This window comes from Vanacampus margaritifer, chromosome 19, assembly GCF_051991255.1.
Source record: "Vanacampus margaritifer isolate UIUO_Vmar chromosome 19, RoL_Vmar_1.0, whole genome shotgun sequence".
NCBI lineage: Eukaryota > Metazoa > Chordata > Actinopteri > Syngnathiformes > Syngnathidae > Vanacampus > Vanacampus margaritifer.
Window position 1 is genome coordinate 10,371,543 of NC_135450.1, and position 12,221 is coordinate 10,383,763.

General features: G+C 39.5%; 1 long non-coding RNA gene across 2 annotated transcripts in view; it reads right to left on the reverse strand.

Moving 5' to 3' along the window:
* Positions 1-2,943: 2,943 nt before the first annotated feature.
* The window catches only part of LOC144039603 (uncharacterized), a 50,941-nt gene continuing 41,663 nt past the window's right edge, over positions 2,944-12,221 (reverse strand). For both annotated transcript variants that reach the window (XR_013289493.1, XR_013289494.1), the window contains exon 4: positions 2,944-3,044. This is a non-coding gene — a long non-coding RNA (uncharacterized LOC144039603). The remainder of the gene's footprint in view (positions 3,045-12,221) is intronic.

Genomic DNA, 12,221 nt, shown 5'->3' on the forward strand with positions numbered 1-12,221 from the left:
CCCGTCCTCTCCCTTTCTTCTGGAACAAGTCGTCTTCTCTCCCTTGTGGGTGAAGCTTCCTGAGAACAAGACTCGGGTACTCGGGGAAACGCAACGGACGGATTTTCGTACCCACGGCGCAGCTGTAACGGGATAGTGGAAGTCGACGTGACGGCAGAGCGAGGGCTGGAGCGCTTTGACAGTAATGCAAGGGACATTTGTTTATCTAACCTTATGGGTCACGTTGCAGTTTAGCGGGGAATGAATGACTTCATTTTGGGGGTTTAAATTAAAGGGTTCCTCCTCTCGTGAACTTAAAACAGATTTGCACGGGCTCTGGAATGAACAATGTACTCCCCCTCAGTGCTTCGGGGCCGACCGCTTGCTCTATAAAACAAAAAAGACATGAGGAATTGCAGAGCTGGGTGGTAACGAAGAACAATATAACTCCCGAGGTTGTGCATGTTTGCAAACAATCACGCTACTCTTTACGACCCTTTTTGATTATGTTTGATCGAGCTCGAACCTCATACATACACATCGTAAAATAAAATAAATGTTTCTTTCGCGCTGACATGGTGTCAGTTACTTCTGCAGTTATTGGGCCATGCCATATTTGAGGGAAATTGCTACCTTATGCGCCTAAAAAAAAAAAAAAAAGAAGCGATGGCTTTTGAATGGAACCTTTTAAAAAGGGGGTAGTGTTTCATTTAGAGGTCGTGGTCATTTTGGCAATGCGATTTTTACCACCAGGGAGCCTTGGAAGCTTTGACGCTCACACATGGCATCAAGGCCCGTTGTGGTGCGAAGGGGAGCTCGCTGGGGAGATGCCTGGACACCATGAGGACACAAATTAGAGCCTATCTGCATCGCACTCATACGAGCTGGCCAAAAGAGAGAGAATTGATTAAAGGCCCCTTTTCAAACGGCTTCCTTTTCAGAGCTATTATTTCCCAATAAGGGAGGAGCAGATTGAGATCAGTCGTCGAATCGGTTGTTTCTCCCCTCTCCTTCTTATTGGTGTTTTTTTGTTTGAGCCCGCAAAAGAGCTCACCCCATTTTTCCTGTCAGTCATCGGCTTGTAATACCGGGGGAGTCACGGGTGTAACCCAAGATCATGGCGGGACTGCACGGTGAAATGAGTCGCTTCGCCCGATGCTCCCAACAAATGAAGCATGCCACAAAAGCGCTCGTAACTCTGCCGCTGTGGAAAAATGCTTTGATGCCACCAACAGAATAGGGTTGCGAGAACTTCAAAAACCATTTGAGCTCTTCATCCTGCAAAGCGGAATCGCTGACTGACACTGTCGGGACACGATCCCAATTTCTTGCTTCCATGTAGTATAATTCATTCAAAATGTGATATATTGAGATTAGAATCAAGCCTCTTCTAAATCATCTATTAATCGGATATCTTGAATTGCAATGTGAATATAAAAGAAAAATATGGGTCACTTGAAATTACCTGTAAATAGACAAAGGATAGTTGATGGATAGCATTTGTCTGGACATTCGTGTCCGTCCACGCATTCATTCAGTGGCTATAAATGACATAACCTGTAGGAAACTTACAAATTAATGTCACTAGACTAGACGGTAGACCGATAGGGTACAGTATATACACCAAATCCAAACTAGTTCCTAAGAACTGCAATGTAAATACAGCCAAACAAAAATTAAGAAATTTCATAATAATCCGAAATGACGTGATCGCACAAAAAAAAATACTTTTGTATTTTCCGTTTAAATTGCTGCCAAAACGTGGAATCCAGATCAGAAACAGATTGAAAATGACTCTATCTAACCCTATGTTAACTTAGTAAATGCTTTTGATTTTGAAAAGTGATTTTAGCTGGTTAGTGTGTCTCACTAAGCTTTTTTTGTATTTCTTATTTCTGCCGCATCGCTGCCAATGTTGACATTTGTGTCGTTTGAGTTTTACATTAGATGTTTAATGAATGTAATGCAGGGGTGTCAAACTACGTGTCAATATATTTCCTGTTCAATTGGTGCAAATAATTACAAGTATCTGAAATCTGAAATTTCTTAACAAAAAAAAGAGTGCACAATTCTTGTGCTTGTGACATATTTGTGTGTCTTAACCAATAAAACGCATCATTTGGATGATATCAACACTTCTGGTTCATGATTGGATCCTAGCTAACCAATCACAATAGCAAGATGATTTGCATGATGTTCATGTTAAAAATGTTGCATATAAGCTTGGTATGTTTACAATACGTTACAACCCGGCGTCCACTATAACAAATAAAAACATGAGACAACCCTCCCAAAAAAATATATTTTTTTCTATGTGGGAAAAGAGTTAAAATTTGTTTACATTTTTCTTTTTCTTTTTTTAAATGCGTGTCTGAAGGGGTTATGTGGTCGTCAGCGCGCCCTCAAGTGGAATAAATTATAAGCAATAGTTCATTTTAGTGAAAAACTGCTGTTGGTGTTCTCTCCTCATGGGCCAGATTGGACGCCCTGATGGGCCAATTCTGGCCCGCATGCCGTATGTTTGACATCACTAGTGGGTCGCTTGTAAATACGTCCAAATAGATGGACAAGGTACTAAATCTGAATCAATACCTGGCCTGCCGTGTAGGTCTTCATAGTTAAAAGGAAGAATGTCTTTAGGATCTGAAGGAACAAAAACATCCACATCTGATGATTTGTTAAAAATAATATCATTTAAATATGGACAGTTTCTGACCCTTTGCAAACAGCAAATTTTGCAACTCACACATTAAAAAAGGTTTTTAGAGCTTATGGTTCTCAAACAGAAACAAAAAGTTTGGGATGCCAAATGGGAGAAATTTAGTCTGGGAAAATCTTGAAGACAAGAGACAGGAAGAACATGAAGAGCTTTGATTGAGTGTCAGCAGTCTTTTTCGCGGTTCTAATCACAACACACCATCTCCCTTCAACTTCAGACATTCCGGTAAACACCTGCTTGTATCTCACCTCTGAATCTGCGTGGTAAAATACCACCCCATTTTTCGGGGTTTTGTTTGCGGCGCTTGCTACCTCTGGACAGTTTCTTCTGTAGCTATGCATCACATCTAAAAAAAACCAAAAAAAAAACATGAAGAGCTACTGGAGATAAAAAAAGCTGACAGTCAAAAGGAGGGGGTGGAAGAAGAAGAGACCTTCAAGTGGAGAAATGTGTGGTTTGGGCAAACAAAAGTTACATTCATCCAGGTGGTCCGAGACGCCCTATCCAAACAAAGGTGTCACAGCATGGAGATTGGGTTTAAAAACAAAGCCCAGATATGCTCCTATCTCCTGACTTTAATGATTAATCTGATCAAGGCAACTATTCATGTGTCGACGCCAATGCTCGAGGAAGTCTTTTGACTTGAGGTGCCGACAAGTAAGAACAAGAAACTGTTGTGTCTCACAGCCGGTCCGTCACTTTGTAGTTTTGTGTGTTCGCGCCGTGGAAACTCCAAGCAGACGAAAAATGCCTGAAACTTACGCCGCGAGTACACCAGATCGGATCAAGGTCGGGTTGTGGTCATATCGGATACAGACTACCTCAACTTGAAATCAACCCGCCCAGGAAGCCAGCTGGGAAAGGAGCCGAGATTGTATGAGAATATGGTTTACGTGAACATTTGATCTGAATTTATTAATCTCACGAAAATTCGTAGTCGTACGAACACTAGAGTTTTTTATTCTGTTTTCTTTATGTGTGGTAAAGGAATGCTTGATTTAAAAAAATCTGGAATTTTTTAATACTAATTTACCCCAAAAAAGTTAAAGATAACAAAAGGTGTTAAAGATATTCAAATCTCATTTAGAAGTACCTCCAAAAAATTAAAAAGATAGAACTAATGCTGCATTCGAGGTAGGTTGGAAATCGGATTTATCTATACGCGGATTGTCCCAAGTTCCGACCTCAAATCATTTGTGGCAAATGTAAACAACAAAGATGGCTGGTTCCGATAAATTGTTTGTTGCTCTCATTCACGCAGTCATTCCAAAGCCGGTCGGTGAGAGAAAAGTGGTATCCTACATCCCTATTAAGAATATTAGCAAACAAAAGCCTCCACTTATTGCTATTTGAGTTTCTTGGACTGGATGGCGCGGCTAGTACAGAAAACAGCTAAACACGTTTAAAACTCTATTACTCCAGTTTGGATTGGGTTCACTGAGACCTCGCGCCTTCCTCATGCTGTACGTTCTTGGCATCTTTGTTTAGGTCCCCGACTGACTGATTATAAAAGTTCACCCTTGGCCCTCTTGAGTGCAAGATGTGACTTCCCCTGGCCAAAATCTTGCCTTTCGGTGTTAATACGGTGTGTCAAAAAAACGCAGGCGAGTTTGAAAACCGCAGACGAACGAACGGAACAAAGCTGGCTTTTGTGCCTCGGTTCTGGGAGGCCGCTCGCGCTTGTCTCGTACATGCGAAATTAATTAGGAGGAAATACTAAAACGCTCGGGTGGAAATTGCTTTCCACCATATGTTGCGCATATGAGGATCAATTTCGTATGCTCGGGCACAGCGGAATGACTCTATAACTCGCCGGGGCTCTTTGATGAAAGCCAATCTGCCACTCAAGGCACATAAAAAGAAGCCCGGGTTCTACGCTACTGTTTGTTCCCCTTTATGGAGTCTTAGGTAATATGATTACTTAACCAGGTTAAGAAAATAGAATGTTTCATTCTGGGTTAAAAATTCGACACAGTGACAAGAGGCCTAGTGTTCAAGCATGAGAAGGGGGTCTCTCGCCATTCCACATGTACAGCGACTGCATCACAGATCAATCACCGGTGGTTGTGATAGAGATGTATCATCAGCAGCTTGCTTTGGAATCCCAACACTGAAAGTCCACTTTTATGGCATGTCTAACTCATCTTAACTGGTTAATGTTGTGTTTGTGGAATATGAACTGAGCAACAAAATCAATCTGTTCTCATCCATCTCAAGGGGCGGCCATTTTGCGACTTGCTGTCGACCGACAATGCAGGGTTTTTCCTGCGTACAAAATTCAGAGGTGGCCACCTCCACCTAATTTGCTTGCCACCTCCAGCCTGAGCCACTGATATCGATCAACAGAGCGCGCCAGCTGTGTTGATTGAGCTCGGCGGGAACGCATTTTAACTGCAGTTGCAGTGTTGCGCCATTATGGAGGCGCTATATCAACAGCAGTGCAGCGGAAAGACCCAAAGGAAGAACCGAAGAAGAAACAGATCACGGAGCAACCGTTGCACACACCCATTTCCTGGTTGCGAGGCAGAGGTATATACAATACACATAATAGCATTTTACAACAACGCTGAACTATATTTACAATTTAATATGTACTAGTGGATGATTTTTTTTAATGCTTGTAGTTAAAAAATGGCAAAAATTAATGGCAACTTTGTATTCATATAATTTCTCATTTCTAGTCCCTGATCATAAAACGGCTGCAGGAGGGCGGCCTATAATGGTATCGTTCACTGCCACAAGTACCGATACCTTAAAATAAGACTGGTATTGGCACCATTACGATACCTGGTATCGGTAGTCACCCATCAGGGCGATACCACCTCTGCCTCAATTTGAGCCAGGAAAAAACATGAAATGAGATCATAATTGCTCAGGGATCAGGTTAACGACCAATCATGGCTCAGCTTGTGAACGTCACATGACCAAACTCCAGAGATGGGAAAATTACTGACATTCTCTACTTGAGTAAAAGTACGATTACTTGTGTAAAAAAAAAAGTAAAAGTACTCACTCAAATAATTACTCAAGTAAAAGTAAAAAAGGACAGGTTCTGAAATGTACTTGACGTAAAGAAGCAAAAAGTATTTTTTACCGGATGTTTCGTCCTACGTCAATGTGAAAGATATTAGCTAATGGAGCAGAAATTTGGATACATTGGCCAATTGACTTGCTATCAAGTTTAAATTATCCTCTGTAGTGTCGGCCCTCATTGATAGCGTGTTGTAGAGTCAATCACAAGCTGGGATGTGGCGGACCATATGTAACGCTTCATATGATTGGTGGAGCCAGGAGACATCGACGCTGCTCTTTCTTCCAGGTTAAGTATTTTGTTTTAATGCATTAAAAAAATAAAATAAAATAAAAATCACGACCTTGTTTTGAATGTAACAAGTAAAACATGTAAAGAGTAGTCTAAAAAATAAATACTTAAGTACTGATAAAAAAAACTACTCAAGTAAAGTAACAAAGTATTTGTACTTTGTTACTTCCCACCGAACTCCGAAAACAGGTGAGCCGTGATCGGTCATTAGCTGAGCCCTGAGCAACTGTGATGTCATCTTCAGTTGACAGCAAGTAGCAAAATGGCCGCCCCCTGAGTGTGCTCATGTGCTTTGATGACATTGTGACTCATCCTTTTTTATAATGTTTCCATACAGTACAGCGCTATTCATTTATTAAAAAATACATGTACTATTGTGTTTTTTCAAGAGGTCTGGAAATTTCCGTGGCGAAAATGTATTTGATTTATTTGAGTAAATTCAGTTATGAGCGTGGTCACAGAACAAAATAAAGTCAAGGAACCGCTGTATGTGTTTTCACGGACTTTTGGCTCGAGACCAGTCTATAGACTTGTCTACTTGTTACATAGACATATACAAAAACACAGCGTGGTGTGGGCAGAGCGAAAATTGGCAGATCTCGTTTCCTGCCTTCCGTTTACATACATGGCTGTGCAGTGTCAAGGATGTGTTGGGGCTTAAGCTACCAGAGTCAGACAGTTTGAACTTGCTTCTCACTATGCTGGGATTTGTCGAATCTTAGTCATGCGGTTTTATTGAAAGGGGCACTAGACGCGTGAACCCCCCCCCCCCCCAACCTGGGAAGCTTTAATTACTATTTCCTCGTGGTTGCGATGAGACAGAGCAGCGAAGTGCAGTCAGACAGCAGTTCTGTAGCTATACATCTTACCCTGAGAGCCATCTGGAGTCTGTTTATTGTATCACAAACACAAACGACACGTAATGGTAATCTTGCATGTGAATTACAGACGTGGTCTGTGGGGGCGGGGGTGACCACGATTAACCCCGTTTGATTTCCTTTTTCGATTGAGGGCTTTATCTTTACCTGATTGAACATCGCTCCGAAATACGGAAAAGCGGATAAACAGAGGAAGCCGCCAATTAGATGGCATTCCAGAGGAGATTGTGTGTGGAAGAGGGGTTATTGTATACAGAAGAGTTAGTTTTGTCCAATAAATATTTACACAAAGTGCCACGAATGGAGACAAACGTTACCGGGGGTAAAAAAAAAAACGCTAGATAGCGAGGGGGTTTGTCGCAGCTTGAAGAAAATCACACAAGGACTCCCCACTTTTAACTCATTCACAGTCATTGACGGCTTTAGACGTCAAAACTTAATTTGAACTATTTCTATTAGTTTAATATTTTTTCCACTTTTGTTAACAAGAGTAGGAAAACCTAGGAAAAGTTTTTATTGTACATTTAGAACAGATATAAAATGCGTGATTAATCATGAGTTAACTATTGAAATCATGTGATAAATTATAATAAAAAAATGTAATCGCCTGACGACCTAATTTTTAATAATCTTTTCTTTTCTTTTTTTAAATAATCTTTTTTTTCAAAAAAGAAAAGATCATTAAAAAATAGGGCGTCGGGCGATTAAAATTTTTAAGTGTAATTAATCGCATGACTTCAATAGTTAACTCATGATTAATCACAAATTTTATATCTGGTCTAAATGTACAATAATTTGCCCCCCCCCCCCTCCCTAGGTTTTCACACTCTTGTTAACAAAAGTGGGGAAAAAATGTTAAACTAATAGAAATAGTTCAAATGAATTTTTGACGTCTATAGCCGTCAATGGCAGTAAATGAGTTAAGAGTAAACGACACGCTGTGTGCTTTCCTTCTCCTCAGACGTCCATTTTCCAATGACATTTACGGCAATTTACAAATGCGCACGGAGTATTGCCTTAGACGAGCTGGGCGGAGATACAAATAGTTGCATCAGACCGGCCCGAAAAGTTAAAGATACATACGGCGTGCCCAGGGAGTGGATGTCAGTTAAATGTTTATACAGCTGCGCGGAGGATTATTATTATCGTCAAACCGCGCTGCTATAATGTCATTCTGCGGATGCCAGAGCACAATCAGGTCCTCCCTGTAGCCGGCGAGACTTCTTCTTCTTCTTCTCCCGCCCCCGACTGCTGCTTGCCTTCCTCCCGCAGGCCCGACGGACGGGATCAGATGTAGCAAGACGTCGCCTTAATGAAATGTGACAAGAGGATTGCGGAGCTCGGGACTAACTTGGGCCGTGCGAAGGCCAGGTTTGCACGTAGCCCGGTATATGGACGACCACAGCTGCGAAACGTAGACCAGACAAAAATTTATAACCTTCTGTTCAAATAAATAGAGCGGATCCTTGCTAGTGGGCTGTGCAAGCATTAATTTCTCCAAATACAACAAGTAATAGAAATAGAATGGAGAGTGAATAGAGAATCATTACAAGTTTGAACTTTTTTTTTTTTGCTATTTGCTCGTCCCAGGACACGTACATAGCAGGTAAAAATATGTCAATAAAACCAACAAAGTAAAAAAAAAAATAATAATCCACTATTGAACCTTTTCTGCCTCAAGGGGAAACAGTAGTTGGTGATAACCACTAATGGAAGAAAACTGTACTCAAGTAAGTAGTCAAGTACTACTGTTACATTGGAATATGACAAGGGAGTGGCGAGTACAGATGCCAGGTATCATATCGGGCCTTATTTCGAGGTATTAGTACTCGTGACCGTTACTCTATTGTCTGCCCTCTTGTGGCTATTTACAGGGATGTGATTTGACCAAAGTGAAATTATCTGAAAATTTAGCCGGGGGTCTGGGGGCCGCTGGCACCCAGCTAAGTCCCGGAGCTCATGGGTTTTCCGTGTTTTTAAGTACTTTCAATGCACTCACATGACAAAGAAATAGACAAAACAACAGCATAAATTTTCAATGTATATTGAACTATCCCATATAAAATGGCAGTTTTAGTCAACTCAAAATCAGTCACATTCAAAAACATTGGACTGCCTTTGCTTTTGAAAACTATCACTGATAATATCATCATATCTAACTAATGTGATTACTAAGTTAACACATAAATAATGTTGAAGAGTTCAAATTTCATGAACAAATAATTGTATCATGACCAAATGAAAAGTGAAAAACTCATATTAGAGCATACCTCAAATGTCTTTGTTATAGCAGAAGATGTTATCTGTCGGAGTCATGTGCATACACAATGAACTACTTAAAAAAAAAAAAAAAAAAACGGATTTTTTTTTGGGTGGGGGGGGAGATAAAAAAAAGCGGAATTCCGCGAATTAGCGGAAAAATCACATCCCTGTATTTAACAATCAGAAGCTAGAAATTTAAAAGGATAGAACATTGCTATTTTGAGATATATAGGTCTTTCTTTAAAATGATCGGTCATTATTTTTTTTGGGGGGGAGGGAGATTTTGTGTGTCAAAATTACAAGTGGTATCAGTACTTGGCATTGGTATCGGTTAGTGTGGGGCGAGTACCGATACCAGGTATCTGTATCGGGCCGATACCAGGACACATTTCATGGTATCAGTACTCGTGACGGTTATTGATACTGGTATATCTGTCATTGTTTTTTTGTGGAAAGTTTATGTATCTTAAGTACTAATGGTATCGGCACTTGGTATCGGCAAGAAAATTTGCTATAACTGGTATATATAGGTCTTTTTTTCTTTTTTTTAATATGTCATTGTTTTTTGGTGGAAATTTATGTATCATAAGTACTAATGGTATCGGCACTTGGTTATGGTATCAATGAGTACTGAAGATTTGAGTATCGTATCAGTCTAAAAAAAAAAAAAGTCCCTAGTATCGTATAGATTACCTATTTGGTTACTGAGTAACTTGTTGCTGATTTATCCATTTTTAAATCAGAACATGAACACCAAATAGACAAAAATAGGAAATAGGAAAAGTCAGATATTGCACATGAATATTACATTAACCAAAGCAACAATATGTAATTAAATATTTAGAATTTTAACAGGGGTCCACAATGTGTTTGTGTTGTGATTTTTTTGGGTTCAATACATCAGAGGCCTAATGAGTTCGTACATGGAACACAAATAGGTAAGTGACAGGAAGTCAAACTGTCTTGTGTCAACAAAATAGTCGACATCATGGCTAGCAAAACTTGTTTGAAACGACAAAACAAAACAAATGTTCTGTAAAAAAAAAAAGTAGCCCATTGTTGACTGCTGCATCAAATATTGATGTTGCACTTAAATTAATATGTTGTATATGATCACATATTCATTTTTCATTGTATGGATTGTTCTTAAAAATATTTTATTTATATGTGATTTTACTGCAAGCTTTTTTTTTTGTCTCATTTTAAACATAAAATATTTTACTGTTACACAACAAGATGTGTATTACAGTAGTGATGGCGACTACATATATTCCGACTAAGGTCGGTTTTCATAAGAACAGGAACAGAACTCCATCGTAAACTCAATCCCACCCCATTAAGCCTAAAAGTGCCACGTCTGCAGGCTGACAACACCGACTGTTGAATATAAAAGAAACCATGACGGTGTTTATGAGATTGAAGGATAGAAAATAATCAACAGTGAGCTTGTTTAGTGTCATTGGGCTTGTTTAACCTCAAACCCTATCGAAAATCTGACCTTGCCTCGTCTGATATGAGATGCGTTGTAGACCTCTGCTGTGACATCAGACATGCTGATAAAACATATTTGGTACATCAGTCTAATCTCATCCAGTGAGTTATTGAAAGTGGAGATGTATTCGAGGGTACACACAATTAACTAAATTATACGCTACGCATTTTTATCATCTCGGTGGGCAGGTGATTGAAAACGTTGTGGTGTCACTTGTATGTTGGGATGTTCTTGCTTGGCTTTTTGTGTTTGGGTGATTACGATGCTACATTATATTAGGGGTGTCAGGCGATACAATTTTTTTAATCGCAGGACTTCAATAGTTAATTTAGGATTAATCGCAAATTTTATTTATGTTCTAAATATACAATAGAATGCAAAATAAAAATAAAAAATTCTAAATTGTCATACTCTTGTTACGATAAAAGTGGATTTTTTTTTAAGTAGTCATTGATACAGTAATTTCATAATAAATCATAAAATGGAGTTAAAATTAAAAATATTTACTGTACTGCCAAAAAAAACAAGTGTGATATGGATTTGTGTTGTGGTAAATCCTTCTGCCACTAGTTGGCATAATTGCATTTGTAAGATGTTGACAGCTTAGTGCATTTTTCTTTTCATATTAAGAGCTATCTAATCTTTAACATGAAGTAACATTTTTAAAATTGTAAAATACAGCTTGACCCCAATCTCCACAAATATATGCATTATTATCACATTTATTACTGCTAAATTTTAACGTGTACGTGTCTGCCGCGTTGCGACTTGGTCATTAATCTTGCGTTAAAAAAAATAGTGGCTTTAAATTAACTCAAAATGAGTGCGTTGATTTTTTTATTTTATTTTTTTACTGTAAAACAGTTTATTTGAACTTCAAACTGTACCTCTTTTACGGCATTGTACTATTGGGAGGTTCCCACTGTAAACGGAAAGACCAAACTACGACGCTAACTTACACGCTACGCATATACGGTGCAGCCAAGTGCTTCCCCTTCATCAGCCTGTAAACAGCTGCTCGGGCCGCTAAGTGGTAAAATGTACATTTTTACGCGGGCTGTTTACGCAGAGCCCAAGCTTCTAATCATGCAGACATATAATTGAGTGACGCGTGGTGTCTTTATGAGTGGAGCTGCATTCAAGAGGGCACATCCCCGTGTACACACACACACACTCCCTCCCTCTCTATCTCTCTCTCTCTCCCTCCCCCTCCCTTCTCTCTCTCATATCCTGGCTAAATGGAGCATGCATTTATATCGCTATTGCATGTTATCAAGAAGGTCAATTTTATCGCTTTATCACAATTTGTTTTCACATTATCAAATGAAACAACCTTTGGAAATGTAAGTGCAACTGTCCCTATTATAAAACTTGTATGGTTGATGTTTTGATTTACATCTTAACTTCCGCAAAAGTGTAAAAATATGTTAGCTGCAAAACTAATGCTTCGATTTTTTTTTTTTTTTTTTGCCATCCATTTTCTATGGGCTTTGTCCTCATGAGGGTCACAGGGGAGCTTGGAAGCTAGCTTAGCTGATAGGTAGGTTATCTGACAGGTCGCCAGTCATG